Genomic DNA, 17,033 nt, shown 5'->3' with positions numbered 1-17,033 from the left:
GTGGATCACGAGGTCAAGAGATCGAGACCATCCTGGTCAACATGGTGAAACCCCGTCTCTACTAAAAATACGAAAAATTGGCTGGGCACAGTGGCGCGTGCCTGAGGCCAAGGCAGGAGAATTGCCTGAACCCAGGAGGCGGAGGCTGCAGTGAGCCGAGATCGCGTCATTGCACTCCAGCCTGGGTAACAAGAGCGAAACTCCGTCTCAAAAAAAAAATACCATTAGAATTAATGAATGGAATTAGCAAAGTCTACTTAACTCATTATAGTCACAATCATATCAGTAAGAATAAACTATATCAAAATGAAGAGGGTGTTACTTAAGACAGGCTTTCAGGAAGACAAAGTTTCAAGAAGGCTTTTTGAGAGTAAGAGGGACAATGAATTGGCAGCCAGAAGCAGGAAGAATATTTTACTAAGTCAAGTCTTCATAGAGCATGGGGACAAAAAGAGAAAATAATATGAAAAATGGAGAAAAGATTGTACAGCAGGCAAAGATTCAAAAGAAATGACAGTTGATAAATGGAAGCAGTAAAAGAAGTTGGCTTGAACATAGGTATTTGCATTTCACAGAATAAGGACAGGTTGCTAAAGAAAGGAAAAGAAAATAGTACATGGGAAATGTTTTCTGAGGAGAAACTAGAAGCAGGATAACTGATAGCGAGCCATTTAAATAATCCAGAAATAGCCCAAGGATGATTCAGACTCAGGATGGTGGCATGAACATAAAAATGATAAGGTCAAAGTCCAAAGCCACAGATAAAAGCTAAAGGGTATGGCAATGTTTCCAGATTCAATGTGCCAGGATTTCAAGATTCAAGGGCTGGGCAGGTGGGTCATAAATGACAGGGGATCCAATAGCAACACATCTCTCCAGGGGGAGGTGAAACAGGGGCCCCTCTCAAGCCTCCATAGTCACCTTTCTGAAGAGCACCCTGAATGATAAGCCCAAGGTCTAAAAAATAGGAGGTTAAAGGAAAACACAAGAAAATGACATTAAATACACATTTTTCAGTACAGTTAGTCAGTCTAGAGACCCTCCGCTTCCAAAGCGAACGTGCTGCATCAGTTGAGTCCTGGCTCTGGCTAGTTCAGGAAGTGCAGGGTGGTGCCACAATGTGCTGAGGCCAACTCATGAGTTTTGGTGGGCAGGTAGAGGGTCTTTTTTTTTTTGAGATGAAGTCTCCTTCTCATCCCCCAGGCTGGAGTGCAGTGGTGCGATCTCGGCTCACTGTAACCTTCACCTCCCGGGTTCAAGTGATTCTGCTGCCTCGGCCTCCTGAGTAGCTAGGATTACAGGCACCTGTCACCACACCCAGCTAATTTTTGTATTTTTAGTAGAGACTGGATTTCACCATGTTGGCCAGGCTAGTCTCCAACTCCTGACCTCAGGTGATTCACTGCCTCAGCCTTCCAAAGTGCTGGGATTTACAGGTGTGAGCCACTTCACCTGGCAAGGGTCTCTTTTTTAAAGTTTTCAAACCATCACTTACTGGCTTGAAATGAGATTTTTTTTACATCTTCATTCATTCTTCTTGTGTTTGTGATTTCCACAAAAAGCCTTTCTACCATTTGTTTTGTTTTTGCTTTTTTGTGTTTTAAAAGTACTATTTTCCCCTCTGGGCCTTTCAGCTACATGCTGGAGTATGGGGCATAAAAAGATCTCCTCTCTTTAGAGCAGTCCACAGACCCACCTGCATGGTTTAAGCTGGAATCAGTAATTGCGGTCTTTTGTTTAAGGCAATTGAGCCAAACTGCTGGATAAAAACATTGTAAATTTTAAACATATTGGTATAAAAACATAAAACTTGTAGAGCAAAAAGCGGGTGACAAAATTGACAAAACGGTAGATGGTGAAAGATTAATTTAAAATCTGTTGCCCATGGTACATCTAACAGGAAAGAGTACTTAGAAGGTCCATAGAGCCACACATCTGAGTAAAACCTCTCCTCATGAAAAGGATATTACTGAGTATGAGACACCATCAGCAGGATTTTCACAGGAGGAAGACATTTAGTTTCTCAGAGAGCAGCCGTTTCATCTTTTGCTTTGGATTGCTTTCCTCCGCATCAGAATCTTGTACCCAGCAAGTTCTCAAGACATTTCTCTTGATATGCTTACCAGGGGGTCTCCAAGTTAGAAAGCCTGGTCCACTTCCAGTTTTTGAGGCTTGAGGATATATATGTTTTTTTAATAAAGACATGCCAAAACAGCATTATAAAAATTCTGGGCCAGGCTTGGTGGCTCACCCCTGTAATCCCAGCACTTTGGGAGGCGGAGGCGGGCAGATTGCCTGAGGTCAGGAGTTCGAGACCAGCTGCCCAACATGAAGAAACCCCATCTCTACTAAAAATACAAAATGAGCTGGGCGTGGTGGCATATGCCTGTAATCCCAGCTACTTGGGAGGCTGAGGCAGGAGAATCGGTTGAAACCAGGAGGTGGAGTTTGTGGTGAGTCAAGATCGCGCCACTGCACTCCAGCATGGGCAAAAAGGGCAAAACTCTATCTCAAAAAAAGAAAAAAAAAATCATGGCATATTTTTAATGTACACATTTAATAAATCACCTTTAGGGAAATAATGTAACTGTACTATTCACAAAATAAGAGGATTAATAAACATGTTCACTTGTCATAAACTACAGACAGTGTTACCTGACAACTAGAAGTTTAAAGTTATAATCAATATCTTTCAATCCTGTGAATTTATCGTGACTGTCTACACGTACTATGTGCAAAACACTCTAGTGGGTGCCATGACAAAACAAAGCAGTATAAACTCATTTTGAGCTCCAGGTATCCAAGATGAGAACCCATCACTACTTCTTATTCTGTTGAGATACTACAAGGAACTTTCAATAAGTATATTCTAGTTGTGCCCATAGGAGAAATCTGGTGGCCTTGTATCCGGTGGCCCTGCCCCATCAAATCTGCTACCATCTCCATTCAAGGAGCTTCAATATTTCTTTCTCCCTTGGGTCCTTCTTGTGTATCTTTTAATATAGTTTTCTATCTTCCTTTTTTTTTTTTGAGACAGTGTTACTCTGTCTCTCAGGCTGGAGTACACTGATGCAATTCTAGCTCACTGCAGTCTACAACTCCTGGGCTCATGTGATCCTCCTGTCTCAGCCTCTTGAGTAGCTAGGACTACAGGCATGTGCCATCATGCTGTTAATGTTTAAAATATTTTTTGTAGAGATGAGGCGGGGTGGGGGGGGGCGTCTCACTGTGTTGCTCAAGCTGGTCTCAAACTCCTAGCTTCAAGTGATCCTCATACTCTGGTTTCCCAAAGTGCTGGGATTACAGGCATGAGCCACTGCACCCAGCCTGATTTTCTATCTCACTTAAAGGTGTTGTTGCCCTCTCATCCTCGTCCAGCTTCCATTTTTCTCCCTCTTCTCTCTTCCAAACATCTTGAATTAAATTACACTCATTACTACCATTCTCCCAATCATCACTTAGCTCCTTAACCCTTTGTTATGCAGGTCAAATACACAGACAGAACTTGTAGAAATCAACATTACCAAAAGAAACAAAAAAATAAGAAGTTAGCATTACCATAAGTGAATTAACATCTTGTAATCAGCACTACCAGGGCATAATCACCGCTTCCCATTCTGAAAACTATCAAGCTCTGAATACGCAAAGCTGAGAGAGACATTAGTTAGCCAACAAGGTAGGGACATCCTACAATTGAAAGCAACTTAGTGGTAACGGAATGAAAGATGGCTAGAGGTGGGGTGGATGGGGAAAGGAGGCACTACTTAGGAGTAACAGGCAGAGAAAAATGGACAGAAGGAGACAGAAAAGGAAAGAGACATTGAAAACAAACAGGAGTAAATGAAGGAAAATGGGCTATATTTTCATCCAATTAATCTCCCTTTCTTCAATTCTGGTTGAGAATCAAATTAGACTAATGCTAGCTCAGTGAAGAAGACTTGAAGACTTAGAGACATAAAGACTGTCAAGCTGTAGGAATTGTCTTTCGCAAAACATACACCAGAGACCCTTCTGGGTAGTCCTCTTATCTGATTTCCTCCCTTTCACTGGTTCAGTGTCTGACCCATTTGAGACAGCATCACACTCACTTCGGGTGATCTAGAAGTCACTTCCTTTACTCTCTACTCCCTCCTACAGATAAGCTTAAATGAGTCACCACTTTCTTTTCCTTTCTTTTTTTTTTTTTGAGACAGAGTCTCGCTCTGTCACCATGCTGGAGTGCAATGGCACGATCTTGGCTCACTGCAACCTCCACCTCCCAGGTTCAAGTGATTCTCCTGCCTCAGTCCCCCCGAGTAGCTGGGACTACAGGCATGCGCCACCACACCCAGCTAATTTTTGTATTTTTAGTAAAGATGGAGTTTCACCATGTTGGCCACGATGGTCTCGATCTCCTGACCTCATGATCCGCCTGCCTCGGCCTCCCAAAGTGCTGGGATTACAGGCCTGAGCCACCACACCAGGCCATGAGCCACCACACCAGGCCATAAGTCACCACTTTCTAAATCTACCTAATATCTGCATGATTACAGGTCCATCCCTGAAGCAAGTATAATAACTAGAAGTTGACAAGAGCCATTGTGGTTTATGATTATCTTCTCTGAATGGTACTTTATGCCTTTATGAATGCAAACGTAGAGTCAGATCATTATTCTAAGGTCATTTCCCACCCTAAACTGCAGTGTAGTCTAAGAGGCTGAGTCTGACATGTCACAGTGAAACTGTAAGTCAGCTGCTGCCCTGTACCCTAATGTCAGCCTTGTAAAGCATACTGCTGAGCCGGTCATCTTCTCCACATACTAAAAATGCTCCCTCATGCCTCTGCACAGGCTGTTCTCTCTGCCTGAAATGCCCTTTTCCTCCACAACTTAGTGCAAGTGCCACCTTCCCTGAGAAGGCTTTCTCGACTTCCCCATCGTGTTGATGAACTTCCTTTTCACCCCCTCTGCACCCCTTGTACTATTCCAGCACTTATTACACTAAATGGCACTCATCTGTGTCCACGTCTGTCTCACCCACCTGGCTGTGCATTCCTTGGGAACAAAGATCTCTTCTCACCCTACCTTTCTAGTCCCAGCTTCTAGCACAGCATTCAGCATGTGCATGCATTCAAATGGTTAGTGAGAGTGTCATCATGTCAAGCCCAAGCATATTTCTTTTCTTTTTTTTCAGACAGAGTCTTGTTTTACTCCCTTGGTTGGAGCTCACTGGGGCAATCTCAGCTCACTGAAACTTCTGCCTCCCGGGCTCAAGCAATCCTCCTGTACCAGCCTCCCGAGTAGCTGGGACTCCTGGCACACAATACCATGCCCAGCCAATTTTTTGTTGTTGTTGTAGAGATGGGTTTCACCACGTCACCTAAGCTGGTCTTGAGCTCCTGGACTCAAGTGATCTGCCTGCCTTGGCCTCCCAAAGTGCTGGCATTACGTGCATGAGCCACCGAGCCTTGCCTAAAATGAGTATTCTTTTAAAAATAAATTATATCTTGAAATTCTTTTTTCTTTTTTTTAAGAGGGAGTTTCACTTTGTTGCCCATGTTGGAGGGCAGTGGTGTGATCCTGGCTCACTGCAACCTCTGCCTCCTGTTTCAAACCATTCTCCTACCTCAGCCTCCCGAGTAGCTGGGATTACAGCATGTGAAACAACGTCCAGCTATTTTTTTTGGTATTTTTAATAGAGACAGGGTTTCACCCTGTTGGCCAGGCTGGTCTCGAACGCCTGACCTCAGGAGATCTGCCCACCTCAGCTCCCAAAGTGCTAGGATTACAGGCATGAGACACAGTGCCTGGCCCTAAATTCTTTCTTTCTTAACTTAATTTGAAAAAATATTTATTGAGGAACTACTATGTGTAACTCACAGTGCCAGATGCTAGTGACACCAATGCGAATAAAACAGAGTATTTGTATTCATGCAGCTATTTTCCAGAAGGAGAAATATACAAATTAAATAATTATACAATTGATATCTTCTAATGAGGGTGGGAGTGATTAGGAAGTCATTAAAGAAGTGACACAGACGCTGAGCTCAGGATTGAAGAGGCATCAACTAAGTTTGGGCTGGGGACTCCCAGGCTGTGGGAATGGCATGCTCGAGGAAGGAACCTTGGGTAGGGAATAACACACATTTCAGGAACTTGAAGAAGGTCAATATGGTGAGAGTACAGACAGCAAGGGGGAAGACAGCAGGAAAAATGGCAGGGGACGCTGGCAGAATCTTCACTGGGCAGTCAGTGAAAAAGACAAGAACAAGAATTCAGGTTCTTATCAGGGTCTTTCGGTCTCACTGACAGTTTTGGTTTTGTTTTTGAGACAGGGTCTCACTCTGTCACCACACTGGAGTGTGGTGGCACAATCTCGGCTCACTGCAACTTCTGCTCCTGTGCTCAAGCCGTCCTCCCACCTCAGCCTCCTGAGTAGCTGGGACTACAGGCAGTCACCACTATGCCCAGCTAATTTTTGTATTTTTTGTAGAGACAGGGATTTGCCATGTTGCCCAGGTTGGTCTCAAACTCCTGAGCTCAAGCAATCTGCCCGTCTCAGCTTCCCAAAGTGCTGGGATTACAGCTGTGAGCCTATGTACCCAGCCTTATTAACAGTTCTAAGTAAGGGAGACATATGATCAGATTTATACTTCTTTTAAGTAAATGTTTTAAATTAAGATATACTCAGAACAGATAGGTAGTTTTAAACGATTATTCTTCACAGTTTCAAAAATTCTCTGAAAGAAGTTCCTACCTGCAAAAGAAAAAACTAAGGCTCTGCAAAAAGCTAAGTAACTTACTTCAGGTTATTTATTCAACAAACATTTGAGTGTCTACAATATGACAGGCACAGCACAGTGTGTGCCTAGGGATGCAGAGATGAGTACAATAGGCTCACTCTTAAGAAATTTGCACTCCAGCAGGAGAGACAGATTAAGAAACATGATATAGTGTAGTCTATGTTAGAAATGAGTGAAGTATAAGAGAACCGACAGAAATTAAATCTGCCAAGGAAGAATTAATCATTTCACCTTTGTGTTTAAGGGTTATTTCTTTCTCATACTTAGTTTTTGAATTCTCAGTCATTCCTGCGCTTGGTACCCAGTATGCACTCAAACAAATGGCAGCAAATAGAAATGAATCCAGGACTTTCGACTCCTAGTTCAGAGACTCTCCAACTCTGCCCCAATTCTGGAAGAACTGCATTGATTACAATAATTACGGAACTATTTTGGAGCTCTACTTTTGAAGCTGCTTTCAAAGCCAGTTTATAAACCACAAAAGAAAGTCAGTCGCATTAAAACTGTCAAACTTCATTAATGACCCCATCTGAAAATCCTTAACAATATCAAAACATAATTATTTTTTAAAAGAAAATCTACTCCAAACACATCCAGTGGTATACATGAAATACCTAAAGCTTTTAGTATGTCAATCATACCTCAATTAGGTGGTTTGGGGGAAAAAGAAAGCACAAACCTAGATTCAGAGGATGGTGAAATGCTCCTATAAAGACAACCAAGAAAATATGCCATATACTCCTTCATAATTCATGATCTCTGTCCTCAAAGGACTTATATTTCAGTTTCTAACTGGAAAGATAAAGAGTAGCACATAAAAAGAATAAAAGAATAGAGGTTACATTTGTTCATTTATTTATTTTTTGTTTTTACATTTGTTAATTTATTTAAAACATTTATACACTGCCTACTAAAGGCCTGGTCAGAAACTGTTGTAGGGATGCAAAGAGGGTAAGACAAAGGCCTGCCTTCAAGAAACTCAGTCTTACAGGGAAGCCAGTAACACACAGGCTGGGTGCGGTGGCTCACGCCTGTAATCCCAGCACTTCGGGAGACTAGGACAGGTAGATCACTTGAGCCAGGGAGATCGAGACCAGCCTGGGCTGAGACCTCTTCTCTATAAAACGAGCCAGGTTGGTGATGCATGTCTGTAGTCCCAGCTGTTCAGGAGGCTGAGGTGGGAGAACTGCTTAAGCCGAGGAGATTGAGGCTGCAATGAGCCATGTATATGCCACTGCACTCCAGCCTGGGTGACAGAGTGATGAGACCCTGGCCCAAAAACAAAACAAAACAATATACAGAGTTGCTATTAAGCAGGTACACACACATGAGAACACTGAGGTTGGGTACAGCTGGCATCATTCTAATTCATCAGACACCCATTCTTATTGGTCCATACTTTATCTGTTGTTAAATACTGTAATAACACCTTTGATTATAATGCAAATTGGTAAATATTGTAAGTAATCACCATATGCAAAAGCAATGATACCAAAAAAATTGTTAGACATTTTCAGAGAATACGATGAGAACTAAAATTTTGATCTTAAAGTTCCCCTGAGTTTCTTGGCAAGGAAGGTTAGTACACTTGGATAAGGAAGCTGGTTCTAGGTGAGGGAAATAGTAACTAAAAGGCCAGTGGCTGGAATTGCATAGGTATGGCCCTTCACCTATGTGGAGAGCATGGTTTAGAGCTGTGCTGTCCAACATGGTAGCCACGAGCCACATGTGGCTACTGAGCACTTAACATGTGGTTAGTCTGAACTGAGATGTATACGAGAAAAAAATACACTCCAGATTTCAAAGACTTAACTAGAAAAAAGAACGTAAAGTATCTCATTGATATGTAATTTTTTACGAATTGCCTACTTAAATAATATTTTGGATATACTGAATAAAATGCTATTAAAAATCAATTTCAATTTCACCCCTTCCCTTTTATTTTTCTTAATGTGGCTACTAGAAAATCTAAAATTACATATGTGGCTCATATTTGTGGCTTACATTCTATTTCTATTGGACGGTGTTAGTCCAAAGAATTTTAAATAACAAGCTAAAGCATTTAAACCCACTAGGCAATGAAACACCACTGAAGGTTTTCAAACTTCAGTGCCTGTGGTAGATTTGGGAGGGAGCAGGAAACATAAACAAAGCGCTGTTTCAGGGAGATCAGTGTGGGGGCAATCTGCAGGGGTGAGACACTAGAGGCAGTTGTCAATGTCAACAGGCTGCAAAATGTCAAAGGGTAAGCAGGCTCAGCTGGAAAGTATACAAGGTCTTTAGAAGCCCCATGCTGGGTGGAGGGAGGAGGAAGAAATCAAGAGCAGGCTGAAATAAGGGAAGAGTAACAGCTGCAAGTGCTGACCCCAGCCTGGACAACCAAGGTGCAATGCTAGTGGGACTTAGTGAGCTCAGTACAGTTTAGTTTAGATCTAGTCTGGCTTAGTGATAAGGGCTTCCAGGCAGAGGTACAATTCAGAACAGGACTGGTGTCTTCTTCAGCAATTTTGGAAGCTATCTCACCGTGGCCGTTCCTTCAACAGTGGGATCAAGTCCCAGAGGGTACTGGAAGGAGGCAGGCAAGGCTACCAGAAACTACAGGAATAAATAAAAACAAAAGCAAAAGCCCAGACTTACAACACAGCCTACAAATATTTACTGGAAGTCTGCTGTACGCCTGACACTTGGCCAGGCTCTGGAGATACAGCGAACAAAACAGACATGGTCTTGAATCATGAATTGTGGTGAAAACCATGAAAAAAGAACAGGAAGTGTGGGCGCCGTGGCTCACCCTTATAATCCCAGCACTTTGGGAGGCTGAGGCGGGTGGATCACAAGGTCAGGAGTTCGAAGACCAGCCTGTTCAACATGGTGAAACCCCTTTCTACTAAAAAGTACAAAAATTAGTCAGGCATGGTGGCACACGTCTGTAGTCCCAGCTACTCGGGAGGCTGAGGCAGAAGAACTGCTTGAACCTGGGAGGTGGAGGTTGCAGTGAGCCAAGACTGCGCCACTCCACTCCAGCCAGGGTGACAGAGTGAGACTCTGTCTCAAAAGAAACAAACAGGCTGGGCGTGGTAGCTCACGCCTGTAATCCCAGCACGTTGGGAGGCCGAGGCGGGTGGATCACGAGGTCAAGAGATCGAGACCATCCTGGTCAACATGGTGAAACCCCATCTCTACTAAAAATACAAAAAAATTAGCCGGGTGTGGTAGTGCATGCCTGTAATCCCAGCTACTCAGGAGGCTGGGGCAGAAGAACTGCCTGAACCCAGGAGGCGGAGGTTGCGGTGAGCTGAGATCATGCCATTGCACTCCAGCCTGGGTAACAAGAGTGAAACTCCGTCTCAACAAACAAACAAACAAAAAAACAACAGGAGCTCTACCAGACTTAACTGAGGATGGATGGGGGTAGTGGGACGAGGGGGGGCCTTTCTGAGGTGACAATTTAATCTGAACGAACCTGAAGTTAGGTGAGTGAAGGCTAGTGGGGAGCAGAGGAAGGAGAGCCCAAGCCAAGAGAGTGGTGCAGGTGTAGACAAAAACCTCAAGGCAGGAAAAGGCTTGGGTAATTTGAGGAACTGAAAGAAGGACCTTGCAGTTAAGATGGTCAGAGAGGAGGGTGGGGTGTAAGAGAAGTGAGAGAAGGCTGGAAAGGCCAGAACACACAGAGCCTCAGACGATATAAAGTAAAATCCCAAACTGGCCTGCATGCAATGGGAAGTCATGGAAGGGTTCTGCCCACAAGGAAGTGGTGCAATCCTAAAGGGGTTCTAAGTGCTCCAAATACCTATGCTTTCAGCTTGCTGAATCCCGGCTGGCTTGGCAGAAAAGGGGCAGCAGTCAGTATCGTAACTGAGTAACAGGATTCCAGGTCTGAAATAACAGTTTATTATATGGCCCTCCAAATGCTCCAGGGTTGCAAACTTGAGAGGATGATGGAACCACTGAAATATACTAATAATAACTAATAGAAACTAACAATAACTAACAGAAACTAATACTAACTAATGGGAGGCTTTACTTGACTTTCAACATACTGAGTACAAAGAAGTAGCAAAGAATGCCGGCCAGGTGTGGTGGCTCACACCTATAATCCCAGCACTTTGAAAGGTTGAGGCAGGCAGATTGCTTGAGGTCAGGAGTTTGAGACCAGCCTGGCCAACATGGTGAAACCCTATCTCTACTAATCATACAAAAATTAGCCAGATGTGGTGGTGTGCACCTGTAATCCCAGCTACTTGGGAGGCTGAGGCAGGAGAATTGCTTGAACACGGAACACTGTAGTGAGTCAAGATTGCATCACTGCATTCCAGCCTGGGCAAAAGAGCAAGACTCCATCTCAAAAACAAAATAAAAAGAATGCCAGCAGGTAAATATGGATTTTGTTTTGGAGTATGGAAGAGAGGTAAGGCAAGGATAGGTAGGCTAGCATATATAGAAGTGACAGTTAAGACTCATAGGTAAATAACACTTAGGAGGATTAGAAAAAGAGAAAAATAAATAAAAGGAGCCCTTAGTAATTGATCCTTAGTGCTTATCTCTGGGATAGAGTCAGGAAAGGAACGACACCCCAGAAGGTAAAAAGAACAGTATGATGTTAGAAAAACTTAAGAAAAGGCAGCGTTAAGAAAGTTAACTGGGCACTGTGGGAGTCCGAGGCAGAACTATCTAAGGTCAGGAGTTCAAGACCAGCCTGGCCAACATGGTGAAACCCTGCCTCTACTAAAAATACAAAAATTAGCTGGGCATGGTGGTGCGCATTATAATCCCAGTACTCGGGAGGCTGACGCAGGAGAATCACTTGAACTCGGGGGCAGGGGAGGTTGCGGTGAGCCAAGATTGTGCCACTTTACTCCAGTCTGGGTGAAAGAAAAGAAAAGAAAGCAAGCCATGATCCAAAGAGATGGGACAAGGGAGTTTTTTTGGAGTGATGGAACTGTTCTGATCCTGACTGTGGTATGTTCATGTGTGAACATTCAGAGCTGTAAATTCACACAAAAAGTCAATGTTACCGTATGTTATTTTAAAAATAAAAATTTTTTAAGAGGTAGGGGTTGTCAAAAGTACTGATTGCTGCAGGGAGACAGAAAAGGATGAAACCTGAAGAGACAGTGTGAAAATTTACCCACGAGGTAACTGGCAACTCTGGAACAATCTGGCTGCAAAAGTTTACAGAATGACTGAATAGTGAAGACATGAAGGAAGGGAAGCAGCCTGCTCTTTCAGAACTCTGGAAGTGAGAGGAAGAACAGAATGGCTTAGTAGCTCAAACATCATAGTAGAATAGAGAGATCTAGCAAACTGGCAGAGTTTTCCCCAAGGGTTGCTCCATTTATTCTTTCAAGACGTGCATTTTGCACATGAACTAGTCGTTTTCTTATTGTCCTGTAAAACTAAAACTACATAATTCAACTACTAAAACGAGTCCGAAGACTACATTTTAAATTCTGCTCCTTAGTCAACTAACATTTTTTGTGTTCTCACTATGTGCCAAGCACTGTGCTAGATAGAAAAATAAATAACAGTCCTTGGAAGAGCACCTATGTTATCACAATAGCAGGGTACTGGAGCAGAGATCTGCAGAGAGGGCTCTAAAAGCCTTGAAATCTGGACTAAAATGTATTTTTACAACCGTTATAAAAGTTAAGCGGGCAAGAAATAAGATGTACTTCTGCAAAAATGTTATTAATTTCTAAAAGCCAAGAATGAGCTTAATTTATTTTTTCGTACTTCTGCAAAAATGTTATTAATTTCTAAAAGCCAAGAATGCGCTTAATTTATTTTTTCCATTTCTTTTACCCAAATCTCATCTTGAACTTTTTTTTTTCTTGAGTTTTGCTCTTGTTGCCCAAGCTGGAGTGCACGATCTCTGCTCACTGCAACCTCTGCCTCCCGGGTTCAAGCGATTCTCCTGCCTTGGCCTCCTGAATAGCTGGGATTACAAGTGCCTGCCACCACATCTGCTAATTTTTTGTATTTTCAGTAGAGTCAGGGTTTCAACTTTGTTGGCCAGGCTGGTCTTGAACTCCTGACCTCAAGTGATCAACCTACCTCAGCCTCCCAAAGTGCGAGGATTACAGGTGACTCACGCCTGGTCTAATTTAAATTCTTAAGTTAGGTATGGACAACCTATTCATTAGTGGTATTCTCCTTTTCTATCCCGCTCTACTTTTCAGTACCCTTTCTTCCTTTGATAATTCAGGGAGGCAAAATGAAGCATGTGCAGGCTCTGAAACCGGACAGACATGAGACTAAACCTATGTCTTTGAACTGCGTAGCTATGTGCCTCCTGGAGACCCCTTTTCTCATTCATAGAATAGTAATGATACCTACCCCACAGGCTTGGTGTAAGAATTAGGGAAAAAATGTAAAAAGGCTGGCATACAGTAAGCATGCAATAAATGTTAGCTAATATCATTACTGCCATTTCAACAAGTGGTATTGCTCTGACTTTAAAACATTTTTAAGTACTTCCACTTGAATGAGGGAAATTATTTTTCAAGGGCATGACATTTATATGTTACCACAGAAAAGCAGCTTCGGAATTCCTATCAGAAACCACTCTGCTCAGATAATGGTGTTTGGGACAAGCACTTAAAAATGGTCAAGAACTGAGAAGATATAAAAGTATTATCATCATCATCACCACGTTCCACGTAGGAAACGCCAGTCTGATTCGTGTCCTGGATATTGGTGACTAGCCCTCACACTACCTGCCTACAGCAATGCTGCACGCGGTAGAGACAACATGCTACAAATTCCGCTCTATAAGAGGCATTTACACAACACTACCCAAAACACATCTGTAGTTTCAAAGCCAAGATCACTGGTGATTCTCCAAATTAAGAGAAATCTTACACTGCTGAAATCTCCCACAGTGAAGAGAGAAGTAACCTCTATTAGTAAACTTTCACAAAATGCTAATATGGAGGACTTCTACATATCTATATATAGTTAACTTTTGGGGCGGGGCCCACTAATGATATTTTATTCACTGACTCTCGGCTTGTTGAAGAAATATCTTTGGCCAATTTTGCATAATTTTGCTTAAATTATAATACAAATGACCAACTTGAAATTCACCTTCCTCTCCTTCTAGCTCTAGCACTGATACTAAAAAGTAATTAAACAGCCAAAAGACACCATGAGAAAGCACCACCTTAAAGTCCAGGCTGGTAACCTGAATTCCAAGAATTCAGGATAAGCTGGTTCTTAAGGCGCTTGACAAGAGGTGACCGTTACCAGGCGTCTTCAACCCTACAGCGTGTCTCGCTGGATCGGGTATTTAGCCTCTACAGCCAAATAAACCTGGGAGCCTGGCACTGAAGGGCACCGGACCCTTCAGTGTAAAACACTCCCCGTGCCCCTCGTTCCCTTGTCCAGAGTCTGAGCCGCCTCCCCAAGTGGCCACACACGCAGGGCCCTGGAGAGGGGTGTGGAATGCATTCACCCCGTCATGCAGGTCCTGCACACAGGCCGGGACGCCGCGCAGGGACCCGAGGCTCTGAGGCCTGATGCCTCCCTCTGCTACCGCCAGGCAGGGGCGGACGCGCCTTCGCGGCCCGGGAGAGTGTCCCCGCGCTGAGGCCCCTAGGGGACGGGAAGCGAACTCGACTCGGCCGGGCCACCCCACCCGGAAGCCCTCCCCCAGCTCACACCTGCCGGCGCGTGACGCCCGGAGCCGCGCGCGCGCCCGCCCATGCCTGCCCGGTCATCCGGGGCGCCCCGGCCCGCGCGCCGGACATTGCCCCAAGTCCCTCCCCTCCCCTCGACTCAAATCTCCACTGCGCCCGCTGCCACGGAACGCGCGCTCAGCGTCGCCAGCCGCACCGGCCCCGCGCGCGCGCTCACGCCCCCTCCCCGGCCCGCTCCCCGCCCCGCGCGCGCTCCCTCCCGAGGACACGCACACGCCGCGCCTCCGCGCGCCGCCCCGGGCCGCGCTGCGCGCCCCCGCGGGCGCCCTCGCCGACCCCCGGCCACCCCACTCTGACCCCGCGGGGCGCGGGGGAGGGGAAGGACGGCGCGGCCGCCGCACCTCACTCACCGCCGAGCCGTGCCGGCTCCGAGTGTGCGGCGTTCAGCTGCGAGGCGAGGCGCGCAGTCCCCGCTTCTCCTCAGGCTATGGAGGCGACGTCCTAGGGAAACTGAGGGGCGCGGGGGTCACTCCCTCCCGTTTCGCCTCGCAGAAGCACGGGGACCCCAGAAACTAAAAACAAAATAAACAAACTTTCCCCTCCGCATCCCTCCCCCGAAACCACAACACAAACACTCGGGGGCCCGCCCAGAGCCCCACTCCATTGGCCGCAAGGAGGATGCTTCCGGCGCTCACTGGCTGACTTTTGTGCCCGTCAAACTGTTGGTCCGCCCCTCCAATTCCTCGTTGCTGCTTTCGCCCCTCATTGGTTAAGTGCTTCCCGTTTAACGAGTTAGGATTGGCTGAGCTGCCTGCGCCAATCATGCGGGGACACACCCCCTCAGCATCCCAGAGGCCGCTTCCTCGGTCGAGGACCCGGAGAGACTCAGGGGAAACTAGAGCATGATGGCGGCCGAGCTCGCTTGGCGCAACCATCGTCTTTTTTCTTTTTCTTTTTAGCTCATTAGTGCCTCGCCTCGGCGCTGTTTCCCTAAGCTGCTCTCTCCATCCAGTACTGCCCTATAACGGAATCTATACGTGCCGGCTCCTTAATTTATCCCCTCCGAAGTGCCGAGTGTGGGCTGGTTGTGCGTCATTGGGCTGTCAGGGTGCCACTCCAAAGTCATATCTTCAAGCTATTGGTGGAACAGCAAGAAAGCCCGTCCAGCAACAAAGGCTAATACCATTGGTTTGACTCCACTGTATTATTTCCCGGCCCCTTATTGGGCAAATAGGTGCGTCAGATCCGGATTCGCTGTGCTACGGTTGTTTACTGGAGATTTGGGGTTAATTCTGGTTATTTGGACAGTAGTTGACGATAATAGTGACTCCCATTTATTGTATGCCTATTTTGTGCCAAGTACTGGGCTGCGTTCTTCACAGACATTATCTGGTTAAACCTGTGAGTAATGCAGTATTCAGTTTTTACAGATGGTAAATTAAGGCTGGCAAGAACTTAAAAAACTTGCCCAAGGTCATCCAGACACAAAGTAGTTGGTGGGCTTTGCATCTGGTCCTGGGTCAAACTCCAGAGACTTCACTTTTTATCATGCTTTAGTGCTTCCCCATACTCCTAGACAATGCACTTGTCGGCCAACTCAACATCTTAAAAAAGTTTCATTTGGGGCCGGGCGCGGTGGCTCAAGCCTGTAATCCCAGCACTTTGGGAGGCCGAGGCGGGTGGATCACGAGGTCAAGAGATCGAGACCATCCTGGTCAACATGGTGAAACCCGGTATCTACTAAAAATAGAAAAAATTAGCTGGGCATTGTGGCGCGTTCCTGTAATCCCAGCTACTCAGGAGGCTGAGGAAGGAGAATTGCCTGAACCCAGGAGGCGGAGGTTGCGGTGAGCCGAGATCGCGCCATTGCACTCCAGCCTGGGTAACAAGAGCGAAACTCCGTCTCAAAAAAAAAAAAAAAGTTTCATTGGGAACTCAACGTCTCCGTTTCTGGAAGTGACTTTTTGGGAACTATGGAGAGGTTGTCATTGCCTCCACCACATCCTCTTCCCCAGGACCCATTCTTCTCCCCTTTAAGTTAAGATGGCCATTTCTGCCATCTTTTTATGTGAATCCTACTCCCCAACTCGCAACCCCTGACCAACCATATCCAACTCATTCTTTGCAGACAGTCCTCAAGAGTTGGAAAACTAGGAGAAATCAAGTCTAAAGAGAGATACAGAATAAATCATCTTAGAAATGAATCATTTATTGCTTGCAAAGAGAACAGCCCTTCAACTCCTGGCAGTCTTCCAGGATAATTGATGCCGAGCAAGACGTGTGCTCTTGGCTGGTGGCCACTGGGTTCTTTTTCTGTAGCAGCTTTCATCGAAGTGAATCCAACATTACAGCCAGAGGAGGGCAGGAAGCTTAGGACCCACTGCCAGAGTGCTAGCCTTGAGCCTTTGGGACCACAATGATCTCAGGAGCACAACGCTGGACTTTAGCCCACATTCCATCTCGGGTAATTAACATTTTACCGTCCCAAATCCTCATCCCCTGTAGCTTCAGTGGGATCACCGCCCTGTTTCACTTCCTGATCCAAGCTGTTGTGTAACCTCCTTGGCACTGCTTTAATAATAAAACAACCACTGTAACACAGTAACAGTCCTCAA

At 45.3% G+C, this 17,033-nt stretch overlaps 1 long non-coding RNA gene across 31 annotated transcripts in view; it reads right to left on the bottom strand.

Moving 5' to 3' along the window:
• LOC103790844 (trinucleotide repeat containing adaptor 6B) overlaps nt 1-15,066 on the bottom strand; it is a 275,430-nt gene extending 260,364 nt beyond the window's left edge. For 24 of the 31 annotated variants that reach the window (XR_013521069.1, XR_013521074.1, XR_013521076.1 and 21 more), the window contains exon 1: nt 14,829-15,066. This is a non-coding gene — a long non-coding RNA (trinucleotide repeat containing adaptor 6B). Of the gene's footprint in view, nt 1-14,819 lie in introns of all 31 variants that reach the window. The other 7 variants (XR_008474080.2, XR_013521083.1, XR_013521104.1 and 4 more) reach the window with 1 other exon arrangement.
• Nucleotides 15,067-17,033: the final 1,967 nt, after the last annotated feature.

This window comes from Callithrix jacchus, chromosome 1, assembly GCF_049354715.1.
Source record: "Callithrix jacchus isolate 240 chromosome 1, calJac240_pri, whole genome shotgun sequence".
In the NCBI taxonomy this organism is placed as follows: domain Eukaryota; kingdom Metazoa; phylum Chordata; class Mammalia; order Primates; family Cebidae; genus Callithrix; species Callithrix jacchus.
Note: the sequence above shows the minus strand (reverse complement) of the source record. Positions and strands in the feature narration are given on the sequence as shown.